Source organism: Ptiloglossa arizonensis, chromosome 7 (assembly GCF_051014685.1).
Source record: "Ptiloglossa arizonensis isolate GNS036 chromosome 7, iyPtiAriz1_principal, whole genome shotgun sequence".
Lineage (NCBI taxonomy): Eukaryota > Metazoa > Arthropoda > Insecta > Hymenoptera > Colletidae > Ptiloglossa > Ptiloglossa arizonensis.
The window spans coordinates 4858465-4878646 of NC_135054.1; the positions used below are offsets into that span (position 1 = coordinate 4858465).

Consider the following 20182-nt stretch of genomic DNA (forward strand, 5'->3'; position numbering starts at 1 on the left):
GATGAACACCACCCATCGTCTTCGTCATCCTCCACCGTCTCGCGCGACCTTCTTTTTCCTCCCGGGTTTCTTCCGCTTCTTTCCTCCTCCTCCCCCCCTCTTCCTCCTGATGGTTCGGGCGCCTCGCGGCAAGAACTTCAGGACTTATGATTCGCGTATTAAGCACGCCGAGCCGGGCCGTCGTTAACTACCCATGAATGAGTTACACCCGGCCGACGCTAATTCTCAAATTGTCCAAAAAGAACGCAAAGTGTCTATTAATCCGCGTAGCTTCGTCCGAGATCGGAAGAAAGAAAAGGAGGAACCCGGAGGATGGGGTGGAAGAGCTACGAGGATTTCTTCCGGCTGGAAGCAGTGGAAGATTGGTGAGGATGATTGAGAATGAGACGGCCGCGGGAAGAAGTGGCGTTTCCGGCAAAAAGGTTTGCGATAAAAACATCGAATTGCTGAGAAACTCTACGATACGTTACCCAGACCCTCTCCTAGCAATCGCATAGAGAGGCCAATCGATGAAGAATATCCATCGAATCTTCTTGTGTCGCTTTCTACTCGAACAAGACACCGGCGCTTCTTCGCAAGAACTTCGATTCTCGCGTGTCTGAAACGTTGAAGAAATCGCTACGACCCAACGAAATGGAAATCCCGCCGCTTGTACACGCCGCGGCTCTTTCCTATTATTATCGCATATTTTCCCTCGGTAAACCGTCCACGATTGGATTACCATCGGATCGAATTCGGAGACCGGGGAATTCGTAAAACGTATCCCGAAACGTATCCAAATTAACGAGATCGCGAGATCTACGTACCGCGAGAATTCACGATGACGCGCATAGAAAACGAAGGCGATGAAAATATCATTGCGATCCTCGGTATTTCGGACTTGAAGTACGAACGGTTTCCATCCGCGATGTCGATTACGAGTGATCAAATGTTCGGCAAACAAGGAACAAACGACGAACAATTTTTGATTCGTTGTTCGCCCGAGAAAAAATGACAAACCGAACGAAATAATATTTCACGTTGAACGAATGTAACGTTTGTAGGATCGTTCGAGGGCATAATAAACGTTGGGAACGAGAAGTAGCTGTATTTCTATTCGTCGTCTATTGTCGGGATAAAATTGTTCCCGTATTTACGAGTAATGGATCACGAGGATCGAAACACGGCCCTGATTGTGGATCGTGAGGGTAGAAGGATCCGGAGGAACGAGGAAGGGTCGGTGAGAATTAAAAGGTAACGTCCCGAAAGAGCATACAGGGCCGCGATTTGGCGACGGGAACGGCGGTGGCGACGCGACGACATCGGAGGACTAAAACTGTCACCCTTGACAAATCTACGACCGTCGCCCTGATAAATTCAATTAAATAATTATACTTCTCCCCGCCAGTGTCCCCTTCGTCGGCTCCACCTTTCTCGCGAGCCAACCCTAATCTTGAAGACGTCGGAGGGAACAGGAGAAGCCATTTCTGAAGTTTATAGCCGGTCCTGGATCAGCCAGAGCGAGTAAGAAACGCGGAGGGCGGTTCGTCTTAATATAAAGCGAGTTGGTAAGTTTGGTGCAGCCAGCAGAAGCTAACTTATAATGCGATTTGTTTAATCGGCGCCAACTACTTTGTTCCGCCCGGCATTTTCCGTCGTTCTTCGGGAAGAACGAGGAGCCACGGGTTTTCTTCTCTCGCTTCCTTCTTGTCAGAGTCTACTTCGACCCCCTCTCGACGCACAGGCGATTCCCGCCGCTGTATGCTCCTCTCGAAACGATCTGAAATATCGAACGACACCCTCTTCGAATGTCCTTCGTAAGGAGTCAAGGGTCGAACTCCACTTGAGCAACGTACACCCGAGTGGGAGTAACTTTTCTTTCCTTTTAACGCATCGGTAGCCACGTTCCTCACACCGTTGATTACGCGTTCATTACGAATCTTTAGGATTTCGTACGAGAACGACGATCTGTTCCTTTTCCTTCGTTCCACCTGAGCAACCAAATGTATAATCGTCCTTAGACGAGTAATCAAACCTCGACGACATTTACCAGAACAGTACAACACCGTTGGATTTATATTAAGAAAGTTTTTACGAAATCAATTGTCGAGGAACTCCTCCGTAACCGAAACAATACGATACTAAATTTAACAAACGATACGGATAAAGTATCGAATAAAATTATCAATATATCTAGAGAAACGATAAATAAAAATGTTACAATTTTCGTAAAATCCAGATGCGTGAAACAACAATCAGAATTTTACCCAACTTAAGTTATGACTCAACGATTACAAAAATTAATGTAATTTTTTAAACGTCTGTATAATATTTACAAAGAAATAATTCGAAAATAAAATTCTGCGATCTGTATGAAAACTTATTCGATACGTTCTCGTTTAATCTGAAACTGTTAATTCGCAACTTAATCGAACGTGTCCGAACGATAAGATGTAAACGATGAAATTATAATTTCCATGTGGGTCCGGAATAAAATCAGATTCGCTTTAAAATAATAACCATAAATATCGGAAATGGATTTAATCAAATTTTCATTATTTAATTAGAATATTTGTACAATTTTAATATTACGAAATACATTTTGTATAATGAGAAAAAAATACGAAAAGAAGTATTGGTCTAGAATTTCGGAATTGAAAAAAATGATATGCGTATTAACCAACGAAGATATAAAGACGCATTGCACGGTTTATCGTTCTCTCGACAATTGTTACACGCATATCGTTTACTAAAATTAAATATTTCATCGCGGAGAATCGAAATTAAATATCCACGGCAAACAATTGAATTTATGAAATTACACGATTGCGTCTAACATCAAATAAACCTTATTAAACTAAAACGCGGATGTTTATCGCGGAACGTGTATGAAACTCAGCGTCAATTGATAATAAATTACATTACCGCATAATTTTATCAGGATTTTGTAAATCCACTTTGTTAATACGCAACTAAAAACAAAATCCTTCACGATGATTAAACGTTCGCGCGTAACATCCCCATGTATATTTATGATCAGCTTACAAATCGAATTGGTCTCTCAAGTCAGTAAAATCATCCGTTTACTCTTCTTTTACACAGATCCAATCTTAGTCACTCCAGTTTCATCGGTCATGCTCCGACAAACTTGCAGATCTCGTAATGGTGAAAAGAGAATTGGTAAACCGAAGACTATGTGATAAGAGAAGTCTTTTGTAAAAAAAATTAGAATTGATAAATTCTAAAGTATAAATACTCCATGTACAAAATAAGTCCTCGGTAAAAGTGGCATATTGCAGCTTGAATCGATGCAACGATTGCTCAAGAGAATGTGCTGTCCAATCTTCTATTTGCTGCACTCCAACTAAATCATTTAAGAATTAAAAAATCGCCATATTACGAAGAAGTAACGGTTTAATTACGATGAAAAAAAAGTGCAACTGAAACATCCATCGGTCTCTCTAATTAAAGAATCTTTTGTTGACATCGTGACTCGAGAGATTCGTTACATAACACCCCTTTGTAAGAAACAATTGTACGACGAAGATGGGAAAACATTGGATTTTTAATTCGCCTTCATCGCCGTTTTCCATTCCCGGGGCGAGTAACGGTATATTTTTAACAGCGCTCGGCTTGTTTCGATAAACAATATTGACTTTATCCCCGAGATTAAATGCGCGAGTTCAAGCGACAAGATACAGAAACGAAAACTAACTGGAAAAGAGACGAGAAAATGATGTAACTGGAAAATCTGCCGGGTCCGGACACGAATAAACGAATGGATCGTTGTTGCCATGACAGTCTTTTCAGAAGAGGGAGAGTGAATACATCGTTGTTCCTGTGGCTATTGATTTCAACGATTCTTCTCCATTTCGTTTCCAACAATTACGCAACGATCTTGCTGATTTCGAGCTTCGCGAAGCCTACAGAAATGTTTCTCGGAGCGCGATATTTCCCATTCTTTTTAAGAGAATGCGTAAGATACATTTATTTCACGTTATACCGCATTAGATTTTTCAAATATTTTACACGTGCGTAGATCGCAATAATTTACATATCACACGCCAACGTAATATTGCGTGGCTTTCGTGGCAAGGTATTATACCTCGTTTCTTTTAAACAATATCGGGTAGCACCTGATAGATAGGTCTAGGCGATAGTCTCTGCCTCGTCTCCTCGTTTAGCCCACTCCTTCAGGGATCCTATTAAAGTTATTCGATAATACAGCAGTTCTCGGTTGTACAAATAATTTTTTCTCCGGTTAAATGAAATGGAATCATCACCCACTATTTTTTATATTTCTTCAGCGTCACAGTGAGAAGGTATACAAGATAAATCTAACTTTCACCATTAATGAAAATTAAAATTTTTGTGTTACTACTCGTGGTTAGGTGAAACTTTCTTCATGAAAATAAGTCCAAACACAACCTCCTTGGAACTATTTTGAACTATTTTACCCGAGGACTATCATATTTTATCCAACAAGACATAACTGACGATAATAGAGTGTTAAACAACGTAATTGATAGCTATCTGAAATTGGTAACTTGTTTAACGAGATATTTTAGGCTTGTTTAATCTGTTCCTACATTGTAGAAAGTAATGTGAACAAAATTTGTGTTGGATAGTATAACTTGGTAACTTTCTCTCGAGTTAAATGTAAAGTTCGGCAAATTTGACGAAAAATTCTTATCTGAATTTTAATATTTTAGAAAGAAAATTATGACCCGTAAGTGACAGAAAGTCAATTTTTAACTTAATTAAAATTCTCAAACCTACGACTCTGTAGACCCCAAATTTCGATAGATATATTTTCGAGATGGCTAAAATTTCATGTACTTATATAACCATCTGAATATAATAATACATTTTCTAAAAATTAACGCAATTTTTCCTACGTACGATTCAATACTATATTTGAGAAGCGTTATAACAATGAGCAAAACGATCGAGGGTAATATTATAGAGTAGCTTCGTTGAAAATAATGTGAAAGTTATTCCGTTTGATGGGTAACTGACTACGCTTTAAGGACCTATGAGCTTGAACACCGTTTGGAAAGCTTTAAAAGTGAGTGGGTAAACAAACGCTGGGGTTGTTTACCCTTCTGAGAACGTGGACGAGAGCAGGTTTCTCGCTGCCGGGGCATTCGTTGATACTTTCGTCTCTCATGACCTATCCTATTTCATTCTTCTTTTCGATCTCTCGAGTATCCTCTTCAAAACCTCTTCTTCACGCTGTGCTATCATAATTTATCGTATCTTCTCATCTATAAACGTACGTCGAAGATCTGTGAAGTGTCACGCACCGATTTTGATGAAACATTTCTTGTTTGCGCAACAGCCGAAAATAAAGGAAACTTATTTTTTAGCGGCGGTAACTCCGAGTTTAAGGGCTGAAATTGTCCTTTAATTGTCCTCTCTGACACTACTTTGAAAACTATTGGAGATACAAAGAAATTTCTCAAACAAACGTTTCGCACCTCTTAAAGGAAAATAACATGGTGGACGTATATCAAAGAAGGATTTCGAGCAGAGAATTCGTTTTATAACAGAATCGCTTGGGCATTAATAATTAGTAAGAGCGAATGATAAATTTAATTGTAATCCAATTTTAAAAATTATTCCGTTTCTGTCAGGTTTTGATACAAGACAATTCGATGAATGTTAGAAAATAGGACTTACGTAGAATATTTTTTAATACTTAATTATTGTATATAGTATATGTATATATGGCACCGGAGGAAAATGTATAAAAATAATGTATTCATTTAACGCTCATAACTTTAAAATAATTGTACGTACGTATGTATGTATGCATGCATATCTGACTATGATTAATAAAATTGACCATGAAACGCCGGACCCGATATGTTATTTAATATCCTGTCGTATTTGTAAGAAAAAGATTTTTTTGTAAGAAACCTTACGACTATATTCCTAATTTCGTTTAATACTATTTTTATTTTTATACCTTCCTACATTTCTAGTACATTTAGCTATTATTTTCACGACTATTACATCTATCGCCGAGCTAGTAATTGAACTAGCATACTTATTAAGAATATATTGTACATAGAGTGTCATATTTTAATTAATTATTAGCTACTAACAATACGAGGAAAATTTCTAATTAAAGTTAACGTGCCCTCTTTCTAGATTCAAGTGCCCTTTAGACACTCGACAGATATCTTCAAATTTTATACATATAATTGTGTATTATTCTCTCGTACAGTAACGACTTTACATTAAAAGGAATATAAAGGGGCTACATTCACTATGCATTGCCCTCTTAAAAATTCATCAGCTTTCAATGAATTAAGTATCTGTGTCGTTAATAATTCCGGCGATATATTTGTCGATTGATTAAAACCTAACACTCTGAACGACTAAGGGTAAACTTATCGTCCAACCACTTATCAATTCTCACCGCTGGCTCTCCATAGAACGTTATCTGACAAATTCCTTACCCGTCCAATAATAGAAAAAAACACTACCACCGTCGATTAGAAAATTCTAATAATTTAAAGCTTCTCAAATGGAATATTCCATCTTCCTTTGAATCTCGGATGTGAACGTTTTGTCCATCGTAGCAAACGTATTTCAGAATAGAACGCTTCGTCTTGAAACAATCACCGTGACGTATCTCTTCCGTAGAAAACACGCCTATCGGTACGTTCGTCCCGTCTACGTTTAATTGCGTAGGGACGCGCGTATCTTGCAACGACGTCGCCGATGACAACGTCGCAAGACGGCGTCGTTAAGGGGACAAGAGGAAGTATCGCTTAGGTGGCTACTAGATGTAATTATTTCAAGGCCACTGAATACGCGATCGAGCAAACCCCTCGCATCGGATCATGCTGCTCCAGTGATCTTGAGGCCTCACTAATCTCCGATCCTTTCCAGGAAGACGCATAGACCTAACGCTTCGTACGCGTGTTACCGTCGATAATCGTTCATGCAAGCACCGACAGCGACAAGGGTGCATCGCACAGAGGCGTAATCCCGATTCACCTAGAGAGACGAGCCGAGTTAAGGAAGTGCGGTTTGACGCACCGGTTTTGAAGAATTAACGCCCGAAGAACGCCCAGTCGCGTGATCGTCGCGATCGATGCTCAACAGATAAACTCACCTAACGGATCAACCGCGCCGATAACGCATGAATAAGAAAAGAAGAGAGATTAAGTCGGCTGAGCCGCGTATCGGTTCTATAATGCTCGCGTTCGACTCGATCCGATTCTTGAAGATAAAGCCGATACCGAATTACCCGATACGAACGTATATCCTACAATTTTGTGACGTTAGAGTCAAACTTTCTTAATTCTCCCGCGAAATCTACTTTTTTATTTATTCTTTACTCCAGTGATGTTGCCAGGAAAACGGGTTTTCAATTCGTTGTTATTCGTTATCGATGTCGGAGCGAGTACTGCGAGTAAATACGACGAGTGACGAAATAGCTACTAATGGCTATCTAGCTTTCTTCTTTCGGTACGTATGTTGTATATTTCGAGAATTTTATTTTAAGATGATCCAGTGGATGGACAGTAATTTTTTAGCGAATTATTTTTTATAGGTTCTTACGGTTCTCGGTGAGTGCAACGTTGCATCTCACGGTTGGTAACGATAACGTTTCTAATACTAGTATACCAAAGAACATTAGACACCGGTTTAAGAGTTTTAGTCATCTGAATGGCGAACAATTGTTTCGAAGATTATACAAACGTACGATGATAAATTTAAGAAAGCTTCTGTTCGAGCCTTGTTCGTACTTATACCATTAGGTCAATCACCGAAGCAGACGACATCCTCATAACGGATAATTTTGAGTAATAAGCACACGGTAACTCAATGAACGGTACAAGTGTATATAAATGAGCAATCGACGATCATGTTGAAGATGAGTTACGTTAAAAAGCAACTTCATTGCCAGTCGTTTTACAACTGTACATACACCACGAATGTTGCAGCGCGTAACTTCGTTAAGATATCAAGCGTGCTACAATTAACTTCCCGAACGGGTTAAATACACTCAACTTATAAGTCACAAATTACAAGTTTCTGCATGCTCGATTGAATTACAAGCAGACATTAATTACAGGGAAAAATGTCTATTTCGTTGTCTCGCTCGGAGATAATTACACAACTGACCTATTTTCGAAACGACTCCATTAAACGTCGCAGTTACATCCGTTTCAATTACAGATGTAGTTATTTTATTCGCGACCCGTAGTAGTTCTCTTTAGTCATTTTCCATAACATCCAAGATTTATTGGAATCCAAACGGTTAAAAAATTCGTGTCAAATATGGTATGTATGTAAGATTTCTATTCACTTGTCTTCTGTTGAATTCTTTTCTAGCGTTTATCGAATAGCGAGAAATGAAAATTACACAATAAGTATCGCTCAAAAGTGACGATAATCTTTCTTTCGTTAAGTTAATATTTTCCAGCTCGATTTTGTCGACAACGATCGCTCAAGGCGAAGATACTTTTCCGTTTAATGTTGAGATGCAGGAGTTTAGAACAAAAAGCAAGAGAAAATTTATATCGGTGCCATAGCACGGTCATATTTTTAGTTTTCTAAACCACCATTCCCGTAAATCGTCACTCCCGAAATATGAAAAAAGCGGAATCGTGTTTAAGCGAAACACCTGCCGTTCACCGAACAAATTATTTACAGATAACCCAATGCGTAACCATCGCAGATAGTAATTACGTACAGTATAATCGATACAAATTCATTAAAATCTTTACCTCGACAAATATTTTTATCGAGCCATTTTCTTTCCACGTAGAAACCTAATGAGAAATAGCACGTATAATTCCGATTAAATTCAATAGCGTTGTAGACTACGAATTTAAAAACAAAACGATAGCATTAAAATATTGTTAAAGATAAATGGATCGAACGTAAAAACTCTCCCGGTTGTGCAAGAGTCGAGCCATCTCTGGCCATCGAGATGGAACTATAGATGGATCATCCATTAACCTTTGTTACTACAACACGTCAAAGTCTCGCGAACGTGAGATTTTATACGGAGATGAACGTTTCGCGGATCACTCGACCGTCCGAGTGAGGAATGGCGAGGTACTGGTACGGCTCCTGTCATTGATGCGTGCCAATCACGGAAACCGGTGCAGGTCGATCGCCAGCGGTGAAATTACGACGTTGAAAAAAACAACAACCACAAAGAGGACAGAGAATGGGAACCGTCACGGGCTGCCACCACGATAGTCGCATCAAACAAATGACCCTTCTCAATTTGGCACATTCAGCGTGTAGCTTGTTGCGTTTCCATTCATTCTGGGATACCTCATCATAACGTTAGCTTGGATACTGCTTTTATTTCCCCTCTGTTTAGTTCTCCGATTTTTCTCCCCGGTTCCGTGTTTCCTTCTTCACTTCCCGCATCCATTTTAATTCCCTTTCTAACTCCCTTAAAATTGTACTTTCTGCTCATCTGGCTGCCTCTGCTTCGTCGTTTCCATTTCTTCCGTTTTCTTTATCGGCGTTTAGGCTCGCGTCGATTGCAAACCTCATTAGCGACTATACAAATATTTACAACGATCGATGACATTTCAGAAAAAATTTAATCGTATCTTTCTGGTGCATTTTCCATACGAATGAATTTCTGAGCTTGCCCCTGTGGCCCATACTCGAGCGTAAGTTACACACGTCGTATATGGTTGGAGGATTTAGAAGCTTCGAGGGAGCTTAGGGTGTTTTTAATGTGCGATGTCGGAACTCTAAATTATTACAACCATCTATGTTCGAAACTTCTGCACTCGCATAGCAGGTTCCGAATCGTTGTTTCGTCGTTGCGGTAATTACAGTGAGCATCTATTGTTTTCGTAAGATACTTATGGGTAATTTTGAAACGAGTAGTTCTTGGTCGAATCGTTATTGTTTTTTCTTTCCTATTTACTCTACAATGAACCACTGATCGATAACTATCTTGAAGTATAACGTAAAGTTTGTTCTTTTTATCGTGATTGGTACTCTGTTCCGTTCATGTTTCGCATTATTTTGTACCAACTTACAGAATCATGGTACAGCCCCGTCTGCAATACGGACAATTTATACATAGATTTCTTGTATATTTCTCACAATGTCGTATTATAACACTCGTCGTACCATTACACGTATATATATATATTCGAGACCTACAATTCTATAAGTTTCTGCCGTGAAGATAGTAACTGTTTTAGGAATGTATTATTTTACAGCAATATTGTTCGCAACGACGTCTCTTCTATTTTCCTTCCGGCATTTCCTCTTTCCTCCAATTGTCTCATTCACCTCCCGTTTTTCCTTTTTGTATCCTCTTCTCACATTATCTCCACTGTTTTTCTCTCATCTCTTATTTCCGCTCTCTCATTCTACTTCCCTTCTTTTTCAATTCCGCCCTACCCTCTCCCTCGTGGTTCTCTCTTCCTTTTTCTCTCTTTCTCTTCCCTCTTGCTTCTCTTGTTTAGCCACTTTTTTCCCGACAACCGTTACGCGTGTCTGTGCACACACGCTCCGCGGTGTGTTCCCTTCTTTAACTAGCCGCGCGCGTGTCTGCACGATCCGTGCGTGTGCTCCGCGCACACGCGCAACTTTACGCTCGCCCGTCTCTTCGCGAACACGTTGATTACACGCACACGAGCTTCCGTCCTTTCTCCACGAGCCCCTGGATGTACTCGTTACAAACCTACGTACGAGAATGCTTTCCCCGCTTATTACGTCTCTTCGCTCGTTTACGTTCATTGTGTGTAAGTGCACGAGGACACGCGTTTCTTCCTACGTTCTCTACCACTTTGTTTGTTTACATTTCCGAACCGCGATGTATTCGAAAACGTTTCGTCCCCCTCCGATCCCAACATTACTCTCCCCTCTGCCATTTAATTAGTCCGTGTTTATGGTATTCGTACGATATTTATCATCCGGCCAATTTTCTATTATTATTTGATTCATCGTCTACTGCGCATTGACGCGATACGATCTATACATTCACACGTGTCTACGTAAAGTATCGAAGCACGTACGATCGTACGACGTTCTCGCGAAGCTCGGTGTTCGCTGTACTCGTTACATTTCCGATGATAAACATATGGCGATAAAGAGTACATGTATAAAGCGGACAGGAAGTCGAACCGAGAGTTTCTCACTTGTCTCTTGTCATTCGATTTACAAATTTACGTCGTAATCGCGAATGTAGAACGTGTAACACTTGGGACAAACGGAGTCAAATGTTAATACAAACCTTAGTGACCACGAGTAACGAACAACATTCACTTTTAGACGCATTCGACGACCGACTAGAATTTACTTCTAAGCCTGATTCGTTCCTTACAAGGTTCAGTACTTGTGCGCGAATTGTGTAGGTGGGACGAAGCCGTTACGTTTCATCAAAGAACCCTTTGAATTATTCTACTACAGTACCTTAAAGCTGTTAACGTATTAGTTATTGTAATGTTTGATTCTCACGATGGTAGGGATTATAGGAAAAGAAAATTGTTTCTGTTTTTGACAAGAAATCGGTAGTATTTACCGAACCGCGTACTCATTATCGCACGGTATACGTAATAAATGATCGAAAATCGAAGACTTTAGCGACTATTTAACGATTGTATCTTAAAATATTTAACATCGAGCACTCTACAATTAACGCTATACTTAACCATTGCTATTGCACACACTAGAAATCGAAATTTCAATTTAATCGCGCGATCTGAAGATAGAACGAAGCGTTGTTTATCCGATCAAGTGGAAGACAATACACTTTTATAAATTTGCAATAGTGTAGCTATTTCATTATATGGACTAAATAGATTTTATATTGTTGGTGTAAGAATGTTTTATCGGGCGTCCGAATAATCAAAACTTTGTTAAATAAATGTTTTCGGAATTATTTGGAATCAAGTACACGATAACCGATAATTAATATTTTGATTATCGCGCAATGTAAACGAAAAATTCTTACGTGTCTGCAATTATTTAAGCAAAATTAAAAATATTTATTGAAAAAATAACAGAGCGCAACGTTAGTCCGTTGTATTACACTTGTATTATATTTCATACGTGTAATAATTCAATAAAGCGTCCGACAAGAAAAACCAATAAGACAATTATTTTGCACTTCATCATCGCGTACACTCGTTAAATTCCAGTTACATTATTTAACAAAATTCTCACACTCGACAAATCCCCCATCCCCTTTTCCAATCGCTCCAAAGTAGTTGACCCAATTTCAAAGATACACGGACATTTTCTCTCGCCCCTCGAGAATGAAATTAACGAATTTTAGAAAAAAACTATAGCTAGCCGCCATTGGTTAGAACTTTGTTCGTTTCAATTTTGGGACACTTCGTCCTGGGAAATTTCATGTTCATTTTCTCTTTCTAAACATTTGATACGTGAAAAGTAACAACTTTTGGGTATCCGTTCCGATCGTAGTGGGTAAATTTATAAATGACCACCGTTGTATAAAAATTCGAAGGAATATAAAATTCCACGCTTCGATCACTTTTGCAAGTGATAGTCTCCTTTCTTCGATGGAATCGAAAGTTACAGTTTCCTCTTCTGCGTGCTCTCGAAAGATCAGAGACGCGTTCGAGTGTCCACGCACACGCGCGGCATCGAAACGTATGCACGTTTCGCGGGAATATCACCATGCGCGATTACGAGAATCGAGGCGAGCAACAGGAATATCCTGCTGCGACGGAGCGTCGTGTCGCTTTGTGTGTCGGCGTTCAGGGAGATCGAGAGGGTGGAATGTAGGTGTAAGCTAGCGCATCGAAAACACCGAGGCGAGGCGAGGCGAGCTGCTCGTCGACACCGGTGTTGTATACACTTATTTAGCGTGTAAACACTCAGGGGGTTTGCCAGAGGAGCAACAAGTGCCCACCGGTGTACCCAGCAGCTCGGTTTACACGAACACAGCCAGGCACGCCTCGTACACACCTGTCGTGGAAAGTGAACGTATATTTTACACTCGTCTAGTACAGGCTGACGATACAGTTTCTCACTCGATTTAATTATCCGAGCTACGTTTATCGTATTGCGTTGCACAGAGAATTCTTACGTTTTCTACAAGACGGTGTCGGCGATTATCAACGAGAGGATCGACGACGCCATTTTTGTGCAAGATACGTTCATCGATCGATTAGCGTTCCGTGTTATTGTCGTCGATAGACTTTTCGACCTTTCGAAGTAATTGTACTCGATGATGTTATTAAAGAAATATCGATCGCTAAAATGCAATTTTGTAAAATGCAATGGGTAACGATGTTGCTTAGATTTTTGAGACAAAGTCCGTGGAAGTTTCTTTGCATCGACGAAGAACAACTCGAGAGCTGGCAAAAAAAATGTTGTCGTTCTCGAACGTGCACTATTGAAACCTTTTATCGTCTTGGAACGGTTTTAAAGTTCGATATTCGAGTTCGATGTATATTGATCAAAGAAACACAAATTCGACGTGTTTCACCCCATGCTTGTCAACAACAAGATTCTTTGACTGGATTAGAACCCTCTGCGAGTGTACTTCACATCAAAGTCGACAAATTTTAAGAAATTTGAAATCGAAAAACAAAAAGTACTTCAATCTATCTGTCGCAAGTTTTTATAAAAGTTTACGTTGAAAAATTGATCCAGAACCGTCACCCTATTGAATAAGCATTATCGATTAGAAGTACTATATCGTATAATTTACACAATAAAATTTGATCAAGCTACACTTGTCGACAAAAATGAAGAAACAGTAACCGTACGCAAATGTCCAAGTATTCTTTATCGTTGAGCACATCTGTACAGATCGAACTTAAAAATAGCACGAGGAGATAACGTTTCACGTATCGATAAACCGTGAGTGAAAATGTTCTTTTTTCTCGGATGGCAATGTATTATAGGACCGCTTCGCACAATTTCCACAATTCCGTTTTATCGCTGCATTTACTTTTAAACCAGTCTTATCGATACTTTAAATCGGGACAAAAGTGTCGACAAGTTCGCGGTGACACTGGTTCGTGGTAAATAAAGGGAAAAAGTGAATCGATCCGAGCAAGAAACGTCAAATCGAGTAAAGGACGATGTATCCAGAGCCGTGAAGAAACTGTACGAGTATATAAATCTAGCGGTGGGATATCACGTGCTCTTAATTACACGGAGTTAAAATAATCGCGGCTCTACTTTTTCAACCGATTCGTTTTCTTTTCTCGCGTACGCGCGCACGAACGCCGTGCAAAAACGCGTCGCGCGAGACCCGCGTGTTGCGAAACAGGCGACGCTTCCCGAAGGAAAAGTGCCGTTAAACGTTGCTGAATCGCCGCGAAAGGATTCTCTTCCTGGTCTTGGCAAAAAGCCTCGCTTTAAGGCTACGAAACGGAGAAACGGACGAACGACGAACGACTACACACTGGCCATGCCAACGGAGTTTTACAGTACTTTTGTGTACCGGGTACACGGGATTCTAACGGACAGAGGGCGATTCAGAGCTCCCGGTTGCGTCGCGTTCGCGCGAAGAGGAATCACCGCTCGGAAGCCGAAATTCTACGCGTCGTGTATCCGCCATTGAACGATATCCCTGAGCACCGGTTCTTGCTCGACTCACGGTTTACCTATAAACCGAATAAAACGCGGCGACAATCGCGAAAACTAACATTCCCCGTACGATTCGGAGAATAGCTTTCCCGAGGCGATGGACGCCATTTAAATATTTACGGGAATTTAAACTTCCGTTTAACCCTCCACCGTTTCTTTTGACGGGGTGAAACTTTCGGAATATTTACGATTACGGTAATTTCGTACTTACGTAAAGCTGTTTGAGTTATCGCGTTTCCATTAAAAACAGAAATTGCGAAACCCACCGAGTCTAAAAGCGGCACAGTTTCTTTTTATCCTTGGGGCTGAGAACTGGAATGAAATTCGTTTGAACCAAGTTTAAATTACCCCCTTCGCTCCGTCCGTGCCACGATCGTGGCTCTATCTTCGCACTAATTGACTTAATTTCTGCACTGATTATCAAGGTTATTTGCAGCTACTTTAAACGCTGCGAAACTGGATCCGCAGATTTCAAATGACGCATTCGGGTACAATAAAATACCAAATATCTGCGACAGAATTAACCTCGATAGCAGTTTCGTCGTAAACTTCCGTTTTGTGCCTACTCGATGCGGTCGATTCTGCCGAAAAGCAAGAACTAGCCTGGAATTTCCAGAAACGATACGGACGAACGTTTTAAATATTCAGAGTCGAAGGAACGATTCAAGTCGATGCGTTCGAAGAGTTTAGAAATCGTTTCGTCGCGTCGAGAAACGAGACAGACGAATACTGCGTATAATACAAAGTGCGAAACACTGTTGTTTTAAGTATCTATCTCTGTGCTGTGTTCACAATAATGTATTGTACACTATGAGGTAGATGTTCCAATAACTGTCACTCTCTCTATAACTCTCGTTTAAATTATTTTATTCAATTAACGGAACGATGCACCATAATTCACCAACAATTTTAATACTAAATTTGGAGTTTGTTTTTACGCAACAATGCATAGACATTTGCATTGCACGTCCAATCGTTTTCAATATTACTATCGCTACATTTTTAAGAATATTTCAACGCTTGTACAAGTTCCCTAACGGAAGTCTGTGTATTCTTTTGCGCGTTTTATGCGTATTCACCAACAATGTAAACGATTAAATCGAATCAAAGAGAAGTCCTGGCCATTGTTAAACACTGGTTTGACCAAAGCAGAGACAAGTGGATGCTTCGGAAGGATAATGATTTCAATCACCGAAGTTGTGTTCGTGTCTAGTGAACAGCGAAAAACCACATCATTACGTTGAATCGATCAACTCGATCCTCTGATACCAACCCTATGAAAAATGTGTGGTCGATCGTCGATCATTAATGGGCTATTGCACGTTAAATGGATAACTTTTCTACTCGATGTGGAGAATTTCGTTAAAATTGAAATACATTGTGTAGCCCACACAAAGATACCGATGGTGGGGGAAGAGGAGAAGACAGTTTAATGTTATCGTTTTACTATTTTCGAAATTGTTAAAAAATACAGATCCCCAAAGTTGGAAGTCTTCGATGATTTTTACAAAAACCACCTTCGCGAAAGAATTTTTATTTTCGTCAATATTAAACATACGAACTTCAATTTTTGTTTGTTTCTATCAAAAAGAATTTTTCTTTTTCACTAGTAATTTGGTTTATTCGTAAAATCTTGTTCGCTGTACAAAAATATTTAAAAGTATTGACATTTGAACAAAATCCCTAATATCCGGTATGAAGTAACCAATTTGCCGTGAAATGGCCGACTCGACACTTTGAAAGAAAATATATTCCAGCATTGAAATCATGTCAATATGTTATCAAGTTATAATCGCAAACGAAGAAGATTGAGTTACTATCGAGCAAACGCTTTATGGCTTTTCAAGTACATTTTTTATTCCTATGTGACTTTTCATACGGCAAATTACTTTTGCGCTTTTGTGTGACAGACTGTATTATTCCTGCTACTTATCGTCGTACATTGTAAAGCACAATTTGCAGGCAATGGCAATTCTTATAAGAACATTTGTAGAAGATTTAGAACAATGGCACTACGTGCAATTGCAACTCGTTAAATAACTATTATCGATTAGGAAGTGTACGAAATAAAGTAGAACCAAACTACGTATACTTACTCTAAGAAGTCATCGTAAATATTTTCGTGTATATTTTAAATTATTTTTGGATCCTTTGCTTTGGAATCATCTCAAGATTTCCATGAACGATAAATTAGAGTCGTATTTTTCCTCTCTGTTAGAAATATTTAGAAAATTTAATTCTCTGAAATTGTTTACCAATCACGTGTATGAACAGAATGACGATAAGAAACAATTTAACTAATAAGAAAAGCAGACGTTGCAAAATTGAAATGATAACCATGTTAATGTGCGCGTAGAGAAACGGAATATTATCGGACGATTGAAAATATTTAAAAAATCCAGGAGACCGCAAGTTGATGTCAAAAGTAAACTAAAATTGAATGTAAATAGAGGTAAGAAATATATTGAATATCATTCAATGAATATTCAAAATTATTTTGCATGTCTCGTCCAAGCAAAGCGTCGTGTAAAAAGATACCATCGTGTAATTTTCTTTCATTCTCTGACGTACGTATGTACCGTAGGGACGAGTTTTGCGTGAACAAATCGCGTGAAGTTTCGATCGAGTGAGCGACTGTTTCGGTAAATCGATAGCCCATTGAAGCCCAGCTGCGAAAGACAAAAGATGAGTTTTAATCTAACCAGCGGCCGATACGGACGTGAGTCGACCGGAATCGGGAAAAAGTTAGAAAGAGTTTTCGAGAAAACGTGTGCGCGTGTTCCGCGGTGCGAGCGGGTTTGTCTTTTCCTTTTGTACGCGTCGTGACCTTGCGCAGACCCTATATTTCCACCTGTAATCCAGAGGGAATGTATTATTGTTGTTTTTCTCTCTTTCTCTTATCACTTGGATCACTGGAGAAGAGATCTTTGAAGTTATTAATCCCCGTACGAGCCCCCAAATAACTGTTGTTCTCGTGCGGTATATTAAAGTGTATTTAATGATATCATATATCACAATGATACAAGTATTAAACGTAGTGTCGGTGATTGGTTTCGCTTTCTACTGAGGTAGATCGACCGCGTTTTAGACTAAGCTAACCGTCTTTGTGCCTTCGGCACGCGTCTTGATCGTCTTTGTTGCTTAAGTCTTACACCGGCCTTTCGTCTTAGTACGTCTTTTAATCGTTTCGTCTTATCGTCTTCGTCGTACTGTCCGCGACACACTCCTCGGACATACTCTCGTCGTCGTACTCTTGCACTCAGGACACAAACTGTCCTCAAACATTCCTTTCGTACTTTATATAGTCATACCCATTCGTTCTCTTTCATTCTATTCCTCGGTCTCTCTCACTTGAGACATTCGGTCACGTTCGGGCATCCTAATTGCTCGTCTTTTCCAAGCATACCTCACTTTCTCCGAGCCACAGGTACTCTCTTTCATCCCCATGCATCCTTACACCTGGTCGTCGTGCAAGACCCCCTGTAAAGGGGTCCTCGGGCCTATCGTAAAAGCTGGCGGACAGATTGGCACCAAATGTTTTACTTCGACCCGGGTCTGTCCGCACATGCAGCCTCGTTTAGGTCCGTGGTCGAAACAGGCTCAAGTGGTCTCGGAAAATCCGATACTACATTATTGTATCAGAGGAATAGGCATATTTTCCTATACCGTACATATATATTTTGTGGGATTATGGAATTGTTTAGCACAAGAGAAAATGTAAATAGAACGTTTATTTTTAGATAAATATATTACAGTCGTGCAGCGAAGAATGGTTATGAACAACTGAACAGATTGTATCGATCACGTCGTCACATCAACGGAAAAATAGGAAAGCCGGTATCGAGCTCATCCACCATTCCTTGACTTCTCAAGTACTGCATGGTTTAATGTCGTTGTATTCCAACATATTTTCCTCTACAGTAGATAAAATGAGCAACAGGCAGTATCACCGGTCCTACCGATATCCTACCAGCTATCGAACACTGTATAATTGGTGCCGTTGAACAACCTGCACCGATAAACACAATTTCTGGAGTGAAACACCGCGCGACGGAAACCACCAAGGGAACACCGTTAAACGGGGAACAAATCGTCGCTAAGGATAAAGAATCGTTTTAATCTCTGACGACAGAATCAGGACCAAGGAAATTTAAATTACGTTCGAAAGACCAGTCCCGCTCGTCATCCTGCCTACCCCGCCCTCTACGTCCCGCAGCCATCATTGCCTTCTTTAACTTGTGCGGAAAGGAAGTCCGCTCCTCGAGCTTGCCCTCCTGGTTCGCCAGCAACCAGCCGTATCCCTGGAAGTTAACTTTCTTCCTGATTGACGTTCGGTTATTGTCGCATTTGCATAACTCACCCCAGCGACTCAGCGTCGGCCGGTCTTCCCTTTCACGTCTTTTCTTCTGTCGCTGCGTCTCGAGGATGCTAACCAAGAGACAAGGACGTGAGTACGGACGAGAGCTCGAGGGAGGGGGAGGGGTTTTCAGGGCGAAAGGCGAAGGGCGAAGGGCGTAGGGCGTCGTAGGGCGTCGAACGACGGAGCAACGGAAGGGAAAGGAGCACGAAGGGGAAAGGGACGAGGCTGAGAAAGAACAGGAGAAGAATGCGGGAACGGCCGCGTGTCAAATCGAATTTGCCTCATTTGCCCTGAGCGGCGACTCTGCCAGCACGAGAATCTATTAGAATAATTTTTATGAATCTAATTTTAAATTCCAGCGAACGAAGTTACTTTACTGTCACGCTGTCGGCGGCTCTTTATTAAGTGGTCCTCCTTGCAGCCGGTCCACGATGCTGGAACTCGCGACCTGTCGCCCATCGAAAACGAATAATTTAAATAATTTCGCGTCCAATTCTTCTAGCCAATGTCGGACGGCCAACGGCGTCGCGGATACGAAAGATGTTGCGGGAAACGAGATTTCGCCGGACACCGCCGGAAACGGTCGATTCTATTATTCAAAACACGACGATCCCCGAGTAGCCGAGCACACGGAACCAAATCGGGCCGTTAGCCTAACTAACTTCGCGAAGCGAGATGTGCAATTAAGGGGAACGGGTAAACGGTGTCGACGCGACCTTTATTACTTATCGCGTAGAACAACGCCGCGACAGAAATTATACACGACGTTACCCGCTGAGAACCCTCGATTCTCACAAATTTTTAACCAATTGATCGACGAACGGAATACTTCCTTTCCATCTTTTCGCCTAACCTTTTCTTCGAACTGTTTTCTTTTTACTTATACGTTTAGAGTTATTCATTTGTGATTTCGGTATACGTAAGTAGGAAACGATATATCGTTAACCCGTTGGGGATGAGATATTACGCTTTCAAATGTGATTATATGTGATCGGGCAAGGCAAACACGAGCAAAGTTTTTCGACGGATCAAACAGTTCATTCGATGGATAAAATTTAGCATTTGAATTATGGAGTGATAATATTTTAATATTTTACAATGTACGTGACAAAACATTCACCGTTCGATCAATTTATTTAGAAAGTAGGGGTTTCTCACTTTGAGCAAATGAACTTTCCAAAGCTCGCACTAGTTGTATAACTGCAGTCGGCAGATAATAATCATTCGAATAAACTCAACGTGTCGTCATCCATATTTCTAAACCTC

The 20182-nt window shown here is 40.4% G+C and overlaps 1 protein-coding gene across 2 annotated transcripts in view; it reads right to left on the reverse strand.

Annotated features, from left to right (window-relative positions):
- Foxo (forkhead box, sub-group O) overlaps nucleotides 1-20182 on the reverse strand; it is a 276490-nt gene that overhangs the window by 27259 nt on the left and 229049 nt on the right. The window lies entirely within an intron of this gene.